At 35.4% G+C, this 15,266-nt stretch overlaps 1 protein-coding gene across 1 annotated transcript in view; it reads right to left on the reverse strand.

Annotated features, from left to right (window-relative positions):
- Nucleotides 1–15,180, reverse strand: part of PMS1 (PMS1 homolog 1, mismatch repair system component) — a 129,173-nt gene extending 113,993 nt beyond the window's left edge. Inside the window, 1 exon segment of the mRNA XM_074302871.1 lies at nt 15,044–15,180. The gene's annotated coding sequence lies outside the window, so the exon portion shown is untranslated.
- Between the last annotated feature and the right edge of the window lie 86 nt (nt 15,181–15,266).

Genomic DNA, 15,266 nt, shown 5'->3' on the forward strand with positions numbered 1-15,266 from the left:
ATATTCCGAAAGGCTAAGGAACTTGGTATGCAGCCAAGAATAACTTACCCAGCAAGAATGAGCATCGTTTTCCAGGGAAGAAGATGGACATTTAACGAAATAAATGAATTCCATCTATTTTTGATGAAAAAACCAGACCTACATAAAAGGTTTGATCTTCAAATACAGAACTCAAGAGACTTCTAAAAAAGGTAAAAAGAAATCTTGAGAACTATACTTCTGTCAAAAAAATATGTAAAGAACATATGTACAATTTGTCTTAGAAACTAGAGGTGGAAAGGAGATTATATCATAAAAAAGTATAAAGTGGTGGTACTACATCTCATGAAGAGGCAAAGGTAACCTATTATATCTGAGAGAAAGAAAGGAGGGAGATGAACATAGCGTGTATCAATAGACATATTCGATTTATGGTGAAACTTCTTCCACTTCATTGAAAAGTGAAAGGGAAGGAGTAAGCTAAGGGGAAGGGAATACAGTAATTTCGAGGAAAAGGGGTAAAATAAGGGGAGGATCTTTAAGGTGGGGGAGGGATCCTAAAAAGGGAGGGCTGTGAAAAGCAAGTGGTGTTTACCAGTTTAATACTGGATAGGAGGGTAAAAGGGAAGGAAAGGGGAAAAGCATAAGCAGGGGTTAATAGGATGGCAAGCAATATAGAATTAGTCCTTCTAACCATAAATGTGAATGGGGCAAACTGCCTCATAAAGAGGAAGCAGTTAGCAGACTGGATTAAAAGTCAGAATCCTACTATATGTTGTTTACAGGAAACACACCTGAAACAGGATGAGACATTCAAACTAAAAGTAAAAGGGTGGAGCAGAATCTATTATGCTTCAGGCAAAACCAAAAAAGCAGGAGTAGCCATCCTCATCTCAGATCAAGCAAAAACAAAAATTGATTTAATTAAAAGAGATAAGGAAGGGCATTATATCCTGCTAAAGGGAAGCATCAATAGTGAAGCAATATCAATATTAAACATGTATGCACCAAGTGGTGCAGCATCTAAATTCTTAAAAGAGAAATTAAGAGAGCTGCAAGAGGAAATAGATAGCAAAACTATAATAGCGGGAGATCTCAACCTTGCACTCTCAGAATTAGATAAATCAAACCACAAAATAAATAAGAAAGAAGTCAAAGAGGTAAATAGAATACTAGAAAAGTTTGATATGATAGATCTTTGGCGAAAGCTAAATGGAGACAGAAAGGAATATACTTTCTTCTCAGCAGTTCATGGAACCTATACAAAAATTGATCATATACTAGGGCATAAAAACCTCAAAATCAAATGCAGTAAGGCAGAAATAGTAAATGCATCCTTTTCAGACCATAATGCAATCAAAATAACATTTAATAAAAAGCCAGGGGAAAATAGACCAAAAAATAATTGGAAACTAAATAATCTTATACTAAAGAATGATTGGGTAAAACAGCAAATCATAGACATAATTAATAACTTCACCCAAGAAAATGACAATAATGAGACATCATACCAAAATGTGTGGGATACAGCCAAAGCAGTAATTAGGGGAAGTTTTATATCTCTACAGGCCTACTTGCATAAAATAGAGAAAGAGAGGGCCAACGAATTGGGTTTACAACTAAAATTGCTAGAAAAGGAACAAATTAAAAACCCCCAGACAAACACAAAACTTGAAATTCAAAAAATAAAAGGTGAGATTAATAAAATTGAAAGTAAAAAAACTATTGAATTAATTAATAAAACTAAGAGTTGGTTTTATGAAAAAACCAACAAAATAGACAAACCCTTAGTAAACCTGATTAAAAAAAGGAAAGAGAAAAAGCAAATTGATAGTCTTGAAAATGAAAAGGGTGAACTCACCACTAATGAAGAGGAAATTAGAACAATACTTAGGAGCTACTTTGCTCAACTTTATGCCGATAAATTCGATAACTTAAATGAAATGGAAGAATACCTTCAAAAATATAGCTTGCCCAGATTAACAGAGGAAGAAGTAACTAGTCTAAATAGTCCCATCTCAGAAAAAGAAATAGACCAAGCTATTAACCAACTTCCTAAGAAAAAGTCCCCAGGACCAGATGGATTTACAGGTGAATTCTACCAAACATTTAAAGAACAACTAACTCCAATGCTATGTAAACTATTTGAAAAAATAGGGATTGAAGGAGTCCTACCAAATTCCTTCTATGACACAGACATGGTACTGATACCTAAACCAGGTAGATCGAAAACTGAGAAAGAAAACTATAGACCAATTTCCTTAATGAATATTGATGCTAAAATCTTAAATAAGATATTAGCAAATAGACTTCAGAAAATCATCCCCAGGATAATACACTATGACCAAGTGGGATTTATACCAGGAATGCAGGGCTGGTTTAATATTAGGAAAACTATTAGTATAATTGACCATATTAATAATCAAATTAATAAAAACCATATGATCATCTCAATAGATGCAGAAAAGGCATTTGATAAAATCCAACATCCATTCCTACTAAAAACGCTTGAGAGTATAGGAATAAATGGACTATTCCTTAAAATAATAAGGAGCATATATTTAAAACCTTCAGTAAACATCATATGTAATGGTGATAAACTAGAACCTTTCCCTGTAAGATCAGGAGTGAAACAAGGTTGCCCACTATCACCATTACTATTCAATATAGTACTAGAAACTCTAGCCTTGGCAATAAGAGCCGAGAAAGAGATCCAAGGAATCAGAGTAGGAAATGAAGAAATCAAATTGTCACTTTTCGCAGATGACATGATGGTATACTTAGAGAACCCCAAAGACTCTGCTAAAAAGCTATTAGAAATAATTCAGAATTTTAGCAAAGTCGCAGGATACAAAATAAATCCACATAAATCCTCAGGATTTTTATACATTACCAACACAATCCAACAGCAAGAGATACAAAGAGAAATTCCATTCAAAATAACAGTCGATAGTATCAAATATTTGGGAATATATCTACCAAAGGAGAGTCAGGAATTATATGAGCAAAATTACAAAACACTTGCCACAAAAATAAAGTCAGATTTAAATAATTGGAAAGACATTCAATGTTCTTGGATAGGCCGAGCGAATATAATAAAGATGACAATACTCCCCAAACTAATCTATTTATTTAGTGCTATACCAATCAGACTCCCAAGAAACTATTTTAATGACCTAGAAAAAATAACAACAAAATTCATATGGAAGAATAAATGTTCGAGAATTGCAAGGGAACTAATGAAAAAAAAGTCAGAGGAAGGTGGTCTAAGTGTACCTGATTTAAAGCTATATTATAAAGCAACAGTCACCAAAACCATTTGGTATTGGCTAAGAAATAGACTAGTTGATCAGTGGCATAGGTTAGGTTCACAGGGCAAGATAGTGAATAAAAATAGCAATCTAATCTTTGACAAACGCAAAGATCCCAAATTTTGGGATAAGAATTCATTATTTGACAAAAACTGCTGGGAAAACTGGAAATTAGTATGGCAGAAACTAGGCATGGACCCACATTTAACACCACATACTAAGATTAGATCAAAATGGGTCCAAGATTTAGGCATAAAGAACGAAATCATAAATAAATTGGAGGAACATGGGATGGTTTACCTCTCAGACTTGTGGAGGAGGAAGGAGTTTGTGTCCAAGGGAGAACTAGAGACCATTATTGATCACAAAATAGAACATTTTGATTACACCAAATTAAAAAGTTTCTGCACAAACAACACTAATGCAAACAAGATTAGAAGGGAAGTAACAAATTGGGAAAAAATTTTTACAGTTAAAGGTTCTGATAAAGGCCTCATCTCCAAAATATACAGAGAATTGACTTTAATTTATAAGAAATCAAGCCATTCTCCAATTGATAAATGGTCAAAGGATATGAACAGACAATTTTCAGATGATGAAATTAAAACTATTTCCACTCATATGAAAGAGTGTTCCAAATCACTATTGATCAGAGAAATGCAAATTAAGACAACTCTGAGGTATCATTACACACCTGTCAGATTGGCTAAGATGACAGGAACAAATAACGATGAATGTTGGAGGGGCTGTGGGAAAACTGGGACACTGATGCATTGTTGGTGGAGTTGTGAAAGAATCCAACCATTCTGGAGAGCAATCTGGAATTATGCCCAAAAAGTTATCAAAATGTGCATACCCTTTGACCCAGCCATACTACTACTGGGCTTATACCCCAAGGAACTACTAGAGAAGGGAAAGGGTCCTGTATGTGCCAAAATGTTTGTGGCAGCCCTTTTCATAGTGGCTAGAAGCTGGAAGATGAATGGATGTCCATCAATTGGAGAATGGTTGGGTAAACTATGGTATATGAATGTTATGGAATATTATTGTTCTATAAGAAATGACCAACAGGAGAAATACAAAGAGGCTTGGAGAGACTTACATCAACTGATGCTGAGTGAAACGAGCAGAACCAGAAGATCATTATACACTTCAACAATGATACTGTACGAGGATGTATGCTGATGGAAGTGGATTTCTTCAACATAGAGAAGAGCTAATCCAATTCCAATTGATTAATGATGGACAGAACCAGCTACATCCAGAAAAGGAACACTGGGAAATGAATGTAAACTGTTATTTTTACCTTCTGAATCCAATTCTTCCTGTGCAACAAAAATTTCGGTTCTACACACATATATTGTATCTAGAATATACTGTAATATATTTAACATATATAAGACTGCTTGCCATCTGGGGGAGGGGGTTGGGGGAGGAAGGGAAAAAATCTGAATAGAAGTAAGTGCAAGGGATAATGTTGTAAAAAATTACCCATGCATATGTACTGTCAAAAAAATGTTATAATTATAAAATAAAATAAAAAATTAAAAAAAAAAAAAAAAAAAAAAAAAAGCTAGTCTGAGCCCCAGGCAAGGAAACTAGATTGTGAATGAGATAATAAAGGATTTGTACTTTAAAAAAAAAAAAAAAAAAAAAAAAAAAAAAGAAAGATAACAGACCTGGAAAACAGATCCAGGAGAGACAATTTGAGAATAATCGGACTCCCTGAAAAATGTGAGGAAAAAAAGAGCTTGGACACTATTTTGAAGGAAATTATCAAAGAGAACTGCCCAGATGTTTTGTAAACAGAGGATAAAATAGACATTGAAAAAATTCATCAATCACCTACTGAAAGGGACCCTAAAATCAAAACACCAAGAAATATAGTGGCCAAGTTCAAGAACCATCAGACAATGAAAAAAATACTGGAAGCTGCTAGAAAAAATCAATTCAGATATGGAGGAGCCACAATAAGGATAACCCAGGATCTAGCAGCGTCCACATTAAAAGAACGAAGGGCCTGGAAAATGATATTCCGAAACTCTAAGGAACTTTCTATGCAGCCAAGAATAACTTACCCAGCAAAAATGAGCATCGTTTTCCAGAGAAGAAGATGGACATTTAACGAAATAAATGAATTCCATCTATTCTTGATGAAAAAACCAGACCTACATAAAATGTTTGATCTTCAAATACAGAACTCAAGAGATTTCTAAAAAGGTAAAAAGAAATCTTGAGAACTATATTTCTGCTATAAAGATATGTAAAGAACACATGTATAATTTGTCTTAGAAACTAGAGGTGGAAAGGAAATTATATCATAAAAAAGTGTAAAGTGGTGGTACTACATCTCATGAAGAGGCAAGGGTAACCTATTATATATGAGACAAAGAAAGGAGGGAGATGAACATAGTGTGTATCAATAGACATACTCGATTTATGGTGAAACTTCTTCCACTTCATTGAAAAGTAAGAGGGAAGGAGTAAGCTAAGGGGAAGGGAAAACAGAAATTGTGAGGAAAAGGGGTAAAATAAGGGGAGGAATTTTAAGGTGGGGGAGGGATCCTAAAAAGGGAGGGCTGTGAAAAGCAAGTGGTGTTCACAAGTTGAATACTGGGTAGGGGGGTAAGAGGGAAGGAAAAGGGAAAAGCATAAGCAGGGGTTAATAGGATGGCAAGCAATATAGAATTAGTCATTCTAACCATAAATGTGCATAGGGCAAACTGCCTCACAAAGAGGAAGCAGTTAGCAGACTGGATTAAAAGTCAGAATCCTACTATATGTTGTTTACAGGAAACACACCTGAAACAGGGTGATACATTCAAACTAAAAGTAAAAGGGTGGAGCAGAATCTACTATGCTTCAGGCAAAGCCAAAAAAGCAGGAGAAGCCATCCTCATCTCAGATCAAGCAAAAACAAAAATTGATCTAATTAAAAGAGATAAGGAAAGGCATTATATCCTGCTAAAGGGTAGCATCAACAATGAAGCAGTATCAGTACTAAACATATATAAACCAAGTGGTGCAGCATCTAAATTCTTAAAAGAGAAATTAAGAGAGCTGCAAGAAGAAATAGATAGCAAAACTATAATAGTGAGAGATCTCAACCTTGCACTCTCAGAATTAGATAAATCAAACCACAAAATAAATAAGAAAGAAGTCAAAGAGGTAAATATAATACTAGAAAAGTTTGATATGATAGATCTTTGGCGAAAGCTAAATAGAGACAAAAAGGAGTATACTTCTCAGCAGTTCATGGAACCTATACAAAAACTGATCATATATTAAGGCATAAAACCCTCAAAATCAAATGCAGTAAGGCAGAAATAGTAAATGCATCCTTTTCAGACCACAATGCAATCAAAATTACATTTAATAAAAAGCCAGGGGAAAACAGACCAAAAAATAATTGGAAACTAAATAATCTTACACTAAAGAATGATTGGGTAAAAGAGCAAATCATAGACATAATTAATAATTTCACCCAAGAAAATGACAAGAATGAAACATCATACCAAAATGTGTGGTAGTAATAAGGGGAAGTTTTATATCTCTACAGGCCTACTTGCATAAAATAGAGAAAGAGAGAGCCACCGGTTAATTGAGCTTACAACTAAAATTGCTAGAAAGGAACAAATTAAAAACCCCCAGACAAAGACAAAACTTGAAATTCAAAAAATAAAAGGTGAGATTAATAAAATTGAAAGTAAAAAAACTATTGAATTAATTAATAAAACTAAGAGTTGGTTCTATGAAAAAACCAACATAGACAAACCCTTAGTAAACCTGATTAAAAAAAGGAAAGAGAAAAAGCAAATTGTTAGTCTTGAAAATGAAAAGGGTGAAAGAATGAAGAGGAAATTAGAACAATAGTTAGGAGCTACTTTGCTCAACTTTATGCCAATAAATTCGATAAATGAAATGGAACAATACCTTCAAAAATATAGCTTGCCCAGATTAACAGAGGAAGAAGTAGTCTAAATAGTCCCATCTCAGAAAAAGAAATAGAACAACCTATTAACCAACTCCCTAAGAAAAAGTCCCCAGGACCAGATGGATTTACATGTGAATTCTACCAAACATTTAAAGAACAACTAACTCCAGTGCTATGTAAACTATTTGAAAAAATAAGGATTGAAGGAGTCCTACCAAATTCCTTCTATGACACAGATGTGGTACTGATACCTAAACCAGGTAGATCGAAAACTGAGAAAGAAAACTATAGACCAATTTCCTTAATGAATATTGATGCTAAAATCTTAAATAAGATATTAGCAAATAGATTTCAGAAAATCATCCCCAGGATAATACACTATGACCAAGTGGGATTTATACCAGGAATGCAGGGCTGGTTCAATATTAGGAAAACTATTAGCATTATCAACTATATCAATAACCAAATTAACAAAAACCATATGATCATCTCAAAAGATGCAGAAAAAGCATTTGATAAAATCCAACATTCATTCCTACTAAAAACGCTTGAGAGTATAGGAATAAATGGACTATTTCTTAATAACGAGCATATATTTAAAACCTTCAGTAAACATCATATGTAATGGCGATAAACTGGAACCTTTCCTTGTAAGATCAGGAGTGAAACAAGGTTGCCCACTATCACCATTACTATTCAATATAGTACTAGAAGCTCTAGCCTCGGCAATAAGAGCCAAGAAAGAGATTCAAGGAAGTAGAGTAGGAAATGAGGAAATCAAACTATCACTCTTTGCAGATGACATGATGGTATACTTAGAGAACCCCAAAGACTCTGCTAAAAAGCTATTAGAAATAATTCAGAATTTTAGCAAAGTTGCAGGATACAAAATAAATCCACATAAATCCTCAGCATTTTTATACATTACCAACACAATCCAACAGCAAGAGATACAAAGAGAAATTCCATTCAGAATAACGGTCGATAGCATAAAATATTTGGAAATATATCTACCAAAGGAAAGTCAGGAATTATATGGGCAAAATTACAAAACACTTGCCACAAAAATAAAGTCAGATTTAAATAATTGGAAAGACACTCAGTGCTCTTGGATAGGCCGAACGAATATAATTAAGATGACAATACTCCCTAAACTAATCTATTTATTTAGTGCTATACCAATCAGACTTCCAAGAAACTATTTTAATGACCTAGAAAAAATAACAACACAATTCATATGGAACAACAGAAGGTCGAGAATTTCAAGGGAAGTAATGAAAAAAAAAAAAAAATTAAGTGAAGGTGGTCTAGCTGTACCTGATCTAGAACTGTATTATAAAGCAACAGTCACCAAAACTATTTGGTATTGGCTAAGAAATAGACTAGTTGATCAGTGGAATACGTCAGGTTCACAGGGCAAGATAGTGAATAAACATAGCAATCTAGTGTTTGACAAACCCAAAGATCCCAAATTTTGGGATAAGAATTCATTATTTGACAAAAACTGCTGGGAAAACTGGATATTAGTATGGCAGAAACTAGGCATGGACCCACATTTAACACCACATACTAAGATTAGAACAAAATGGGTCCAAGATTTAGGCATGAAGAACGAAATCATAAATAAATTGAAGGAACATGGGATAGTCTACCTCTCAGACTTGTGGAGGAGGAAGGAATTTGTGTCCAAGGGAGAACTAGAGACTATTATTGATCACAAAATAGAAAATTTTGATTACACCAAATTAAAAAGTTTCTGCACAAACAAAACTAATGCAAACAAGATTCGAAGGGAAGTAACAAATTGGGAAAACATTTTTACAGTTAAAGGTTCTGATAAAGGCCTCATCTCCAAAATACACAGAGAATTGACTTTAATTTATAAGAAATCAAGCCATTCTCCAATTGATAAATGGTCAAAGGATATGAACAGACAATTTTCAGATGATGAAATTAAAACTATTTCCACTCATATGAAAGAGTGTTCCAAATCACTATTGATCAGAGAAATGCAAATTTAGACAACTCTGAGATATCATTACACACCTGTCAGATTGGCTAAGATGACAGGAACAAATAACGATGAATGTTGGAGGCCTCAGCTGTGGGAAAACTGGGACACTGATGCATTGTTGGTGGAGTTGTGAAAGAATCCAACCATTCTGGAGAGCAATCTGGAATTATGCCCAAAAAGTTATCAAAATGTGCATACCCTTTGATCCAGCAGTGCTACTACTGGGCTTATATCCCAAGGAAATACTAAAGAAGGGAAAGGGACCTGTATGTGCCAAAATGTTTGTGGCAGCCCTTTTCATAGTGGCTAGAAGCTGGAAGTTGAATGGATGTCCATCAATTGGAGAATGGTTGGGTAAATTATGGTATATGAATGTTATGGAATATTATTGTTCTGTAAGAAATGACCAACAGGAGGAATACAGAGAGGCTTGGAGAGACTTACATCAACTGATGCTAAGTGAAACGAGCAGAACCAGAAGATCATTATACACTTCAACAATGATACTGTACAAGGATGTATTCTGATGGAAGTGGATATCTTCAACATGAGAAGAGCTAATCCAATTCCAATTGATCAGTGATAAACAGAATCAGCTACATCCAGAAAAGGAACATTGGGAAATGAGTGTAAACTGTTATTTTTACCTTCTGAATCCAATTCTTCCTGTGCAACAAGAAATTCGGTTCTACACACATATATTGTATCTAGAATATATTATAATATATTTAACATGTATAAGACTGCCTGCCATCTAGGGGAGGGGGTTGGGAGAAGAAGGGAAAAAATCTGAACAGAAGTAAGTGCAAGGGATAATGTTGTAAAAAGTTACCCATGCATATGTACTGTCAAAAAAAAGTTATAATTATAAAATAAAATTAAAATTAAAAAAAAAATTTTTTTAAGTCCAGAAGGAGCAGAGTTCAAATCTGTTCTCAGACACTTAATACTTCCTAGCTCTGTGACCCTGGGCAAATCACTTAACCCCAGCCCCAGGGCGGGAAGTTTTTAAATCCATATTTTTTGAGCGACTTAAAACTGTTTGTTCATTGTTTTGTTCTTTCCTTTTCCAAAGAGGGTAATGATATTGCAAAATGATGTTTTGATTCATGCATAAATTGAATTTAAGGAAGGGTTGCACAAAGTTGCCAGCCTCATTCTCTCTTCCAGAGTCACTGAAGTCCAGTGGCAATACAAGAGTCAGGCAACAAGTGATAACCAAAGACACACTGGAAGGCCTTGGTGTTTTCATTTTTTGATCAAACTTTAAGGGCTCAAGTGTCTGTATCACTTGCCTTCATGGCCACTGAAACAAATTGTTCTCATTTGCCTATTCTAAGGAGGATATCTTCAAATGGTTTGGATAGAAAACCTCCTAACTCACCACTGGATTTGTGGCTGGTCTATTATCCTAAACCATCTCCCAAGGCAATTTTACTGGCTGTGCCCATTATGATGCTCCAGCTTCTTGAAGCTATGGGAGAGTTGAGTGCTGGGGGGACACCAAAAGTGGATGAGTAGTCTTAACAAGGGCTCAGCAAGCCCTCATACTAGAAGTACTAATCCTCCTTGAACATCTTGATGCTTTTATCAAGTATCAAGTATAGAAATAGTAAACCACTGAAGTTTATGTAGTAGGGAATTTCATGACTATCCTTGTGCTTAAAGAAAATCATTCTGGCACATATGTAGAAATTGATTTGTGAGAATACTTGATGCAAGGAGATCAATCAAGAGGATTGAAATAGTCTAGATGAGAGATGACAAAGAGTTGACCAGGTGAAGGGAGAGAAATGTGCAAACACAAGAGATACTGTAGGAAAAAAAAAATCACTATAACTTGTGAGGGAATGTGAAGACTTGAAGACTGATACGAGATTATGAATCTGGGTGACTAGAAGGAAGTAATATCCTTAATAGAATCAAGAATAGTTTTACTGGAAAGATAATAAGTTTGTTTTGGACATCTGAGTTTGAGATGACTATGGGGGATCCAGATTTAAATGTCCACAAGCAACTAGTGATATGGAATTGGAGCCTGAGCAAGAGACCTGATATTTGGATTTGGGAGTCATTTGCACAGAGATAATTCATGTAAGTTAGATACAGTTGAACAGACTAAGGAAAGAGAAAAGTACAAAGTTGCAAAATAATACACAACCACAGAGAAGAGTATAGTAATCAATGATGATTCTGCAAAAGAGACTGAGAAGGAACGGTCAGGCAAAAAGAAGGTGAATTAAAAAAGAATAATGAAGTCCCTTCTTGTTGGACCTCAATTTTCTATATTATATTATTATAATATAGAGAAGACAATTTCAGTGCAATCAGTTTTCTTAGAGGAATATAACTTAATAGGATATTTTGTGTTACATCAATGAAAAAGTCAATTTTATTCAAGTTTGTTACTTGTACAAGTTTCACACGAGTACTAGTGTGAAGATAATTTCTGTTTGTACTGTTTTGTCCTGTGGTACAAACATGTTTTCTTAAAAATGCTTTATTTGATATGTATTGTTCTGCAATTCAAGTACCTCCCAAGTATTTTAACCTAGGCGTTTAAAGCCTCTACCTGCAAGGGTGTTGTTACTCAAGTTTCTATGCCTTTATTCAACCTTTTTGTGAGCTTTGTCTCTTCAAGTCATGTATCTCCAACTACTTGCTCAACTTGGATGCTGTCCTGAGACTCAGCACCCCTTAGCACCTACCCTCCTCGACCTAGATCTTCTTAGGCAGGGCCAACTCTTATGTCCCTCCCTCCCTCCCTTTTCAGACTGAAGCAGCTCTGGAAAATGATTTTCATCCCTTCCCTCAAAAGAATTTGGGTCCCAACTGCTTGAGGAGGAAATGATATAGTCACCCGGCCTTGGGAGTGATTTAATTAAAAAGCATGTATTTCTATCTGACCAGGATGGTATGGCCAGAAATATTGCTGATTGTCAGATAACAGTCTGTTGGTCAGTGATCATAGAGTTTCTGAAACGAGTGAGCAACAATAATGAAGTGCTTTAAGTTAACTAGGTGCAGAACAAAATTGAGTGCCTGCCATTTGACCTAGTGATGTTTCAGGCTTAAAAACACACCTTCGGAAGATCCTCCCCACCATCTCTGCACAGAGAACTATAGAGGTGCAATCATCATACAAAGTCAGAACCAGACAACTCCAACTCTCAGCATAAAATTAGCATATCAGTAATATCAAACACCTGCTTTCTCTAAGTTTTCCCTAAAAATTTACCTTCATGCTCTTGATTCTTTGCTAACTTCTTTAGCCTGCTTTAATTGGCATTACAATTAATAATAAGTTTTGTCCCTTGACTTGCAGATGGGATCTGAAAAGTCTTTTGAGATACCTTGCAACACTAGTCTGGAATCTCAGTATTTTCAGGTCCCCCTTGAATCCCAACAGTATCTAAGGATGGTTTTGAACTCAGATTCTTGAAGTCAGATCTTCTTGACTCACTGTGAGAGATGCTACCTCTAAAGCCTTTATTTTCCTCATCTAAAGTATCTGGGTTACTTTTTTTTTTTTTTTTTCAAACATTTCTTTCCCTATTGCATTTATCTACCTCTATATTTTAATTCAATATATTTTTCAATCTTGGAAATATCCTCATCCTCATCTCCACTTGAAAACTCTTCTTTTAAAACCCAACTTAAAAACACCACCTTCTTTAACTGTTTCCCAGGAACACTCCAACTAGAAGTGGTCTCTCCCTTTCTGTACAAGTCTTATATCATTAATTTATATTACTAATTGATTCTTAGATCACACTTCTTCCTAGTAAATTTCTATCTTAGGGAATTAAGTGGTGCCACTGATAAGCATGTTGTGCTTATAGTCAAGAAGACTTGCATTCAAATCAAGAAAGTTAACTTCTATTTACCTGAGTTTCCTCTTCTATATACTGAGAATTCCATCTTTCTGAGAGGGTCATTGTGAGGAAAGTTCTTTGCATGGTGTCTGACAGAAAGTAGGCCCAACATAAATGCTAATTCCCCCTCCTCTTGTTATTCTCTATGGGTCCTTTTGACTCCAAATCCAGAATCCTTTCTATTGCAATTGCATCATATCCTGGTCTTCATCATTTCACAGTGAGGGAAGAGTTGACAGAGAGCAAGAATTAAGAGAAAAATACTGAAATTTAAATGAGAACTTAAAAAAAAAAAAATATGGCTGGGGGAAAAAATTTTCTCCATAAAAGAAACAATTTGGATTCCTATAAAAATTCTAGAGCAATCAAAATAGCCATTATCGTGAAGAAGTATTTCCATTTCTATATTCAATTTCTACCCCCTGCCCCAACATATAATACAATGATTTTCCTTTCTTAGTTCTGATATCATCCCATTTTTCAAAAACTTACAATAGCTTCCCACTACCTACAGAATAAAATCTAAATTTCTCAATCTGGCTCTTTATCACTTAACCAAGGAGTATTTTTTTTTAATAGATGGCTGCTATATGCTAGGTATTATGAGCACTGGAGATACAAACAGAAAGGTAAAACAATCTCTGATCTCAACAAGTTTAAGTTTGTTTTCCAAACTCACCACAATTTAATCTGTATATAGTACTTTAGACAAAATAAATTATTCCTTATTCCCTACAGTCACTATCCTGCTTCCATGTCATTTATTTATGCTGGCTTTTTTACTTAGAAAATTCTTATAATATATACATTTTCACTTACTGGACTATTTCTTCAACTTTGATACCATAAATACTATCTGTAACTCTAAGAAGTCACTTAAACTCCATTGCTTCAGTTTCCTCATCTGCAAAATGGGGGTTATAAAGGCAGCTACCTCCCAGGGTTTTTAAAGATCAATTGAAATGACTGCAAAGTACTTGGCACGCCATTGCCATTGTTATTGCCTCCTCTAAACCCCAACTTTCTTTTGGAATGCAGTTTCCCAAAAAGGTAATATTAGAACACTCTTACTATCATCTTTCCCTGAATATCTAAAAATGCCTTATAGTAAGCACACTCTTAAATTAGTATGTTAAAATAAATCGTCTTTTGCTAAATGTACGGTTTTCTATCTCTAAAATAACATAAGTTGGCAGAGGAATAGGATCTTTTTTATACGAAGTTTTTGTTTTAAACCCAAACTGGGAAGTTTAAAGTTTACTCAAAATTAAAGTTTAGTTTACTCAAATAGGAATACCTTTCTCAGTATACCAGTCAATACGGTTCAACAATAACACAAGATCATTAATTTGGATAAGGATGGGTCCCTTAAAAATCATTCAGTCCCAACACCTAAGGACATGGTTTAATACAAGACAAAAGTGACCAAAATTCTGGACACGTATTTGAATATGTGTGTGTGTGTGTGTGTGTGTGTGTGTGTATAGCGCCGTGTACCGTGCTTTGATACTTGGGCCAAAATAGCACACACTTAAAAAACAAGGTGAGCATGGTTGTGGACTAGGTCTCCGGCCAGGGTCGGATACATTGTAGCTTCTCAGCCAGTAGACTAAGTGGGGACAAAAACCGAAGAATGAAAAGCATCATTTCTACAGAGGAAAAAAAAAACCTCCTAAAAAACCCCATAAGCTCAAAGTTTCCTTGACCATGTTTTCCCAAGTTCTGGGCACGCACACACACATGCACATACTTATAATATACGCGAGTACATACTCATACATACATACATTTGTGCACGCCTGTATACACACAAACACGCACACGCGGCGCACACAAACGGGGCCCCTAGGCTTCAGGGCTTTCCGGAGCTTACGGATGCAGAGGTCTCACTCTCATTACAAGCCCCCCATGTGCGCGCTTACTCACTTACTAGAGACATTAGAAGAAAGAAGCCCAGCACCGAGAAGAAAATAAAAATGCCCGTTAATCACATGATACTTTCCCTTCTGAGTAAAGGTTACAAACCAGTGGCGGCAAACTCTTACTTCCTCCCTTCCTCCAGATCTGTCTCCGCCTCTTCTGGGACCGCCCCCACCCCTGCCCTCAGCCGTCCATCCAATCACTTAGCCTCGAGAGGCGGTGCAGACCTCCAG

Source organism: Sminthopsis crassicaudata, chromosome 3, assembly GCF_048593235.1.
Source record: "Sminthopsis crassicaudata isolate SCR6 chromosome 3, ASM4859323v1, whole genome shotgun sequence".
Classification (NCBI taxonomy): Eukaryota; Metazoa; Chordata; class Mammalia; order Dasyuromorphia; family Dasyuridae; genus Sminthopsis; species Sminthopsis crassicaudata.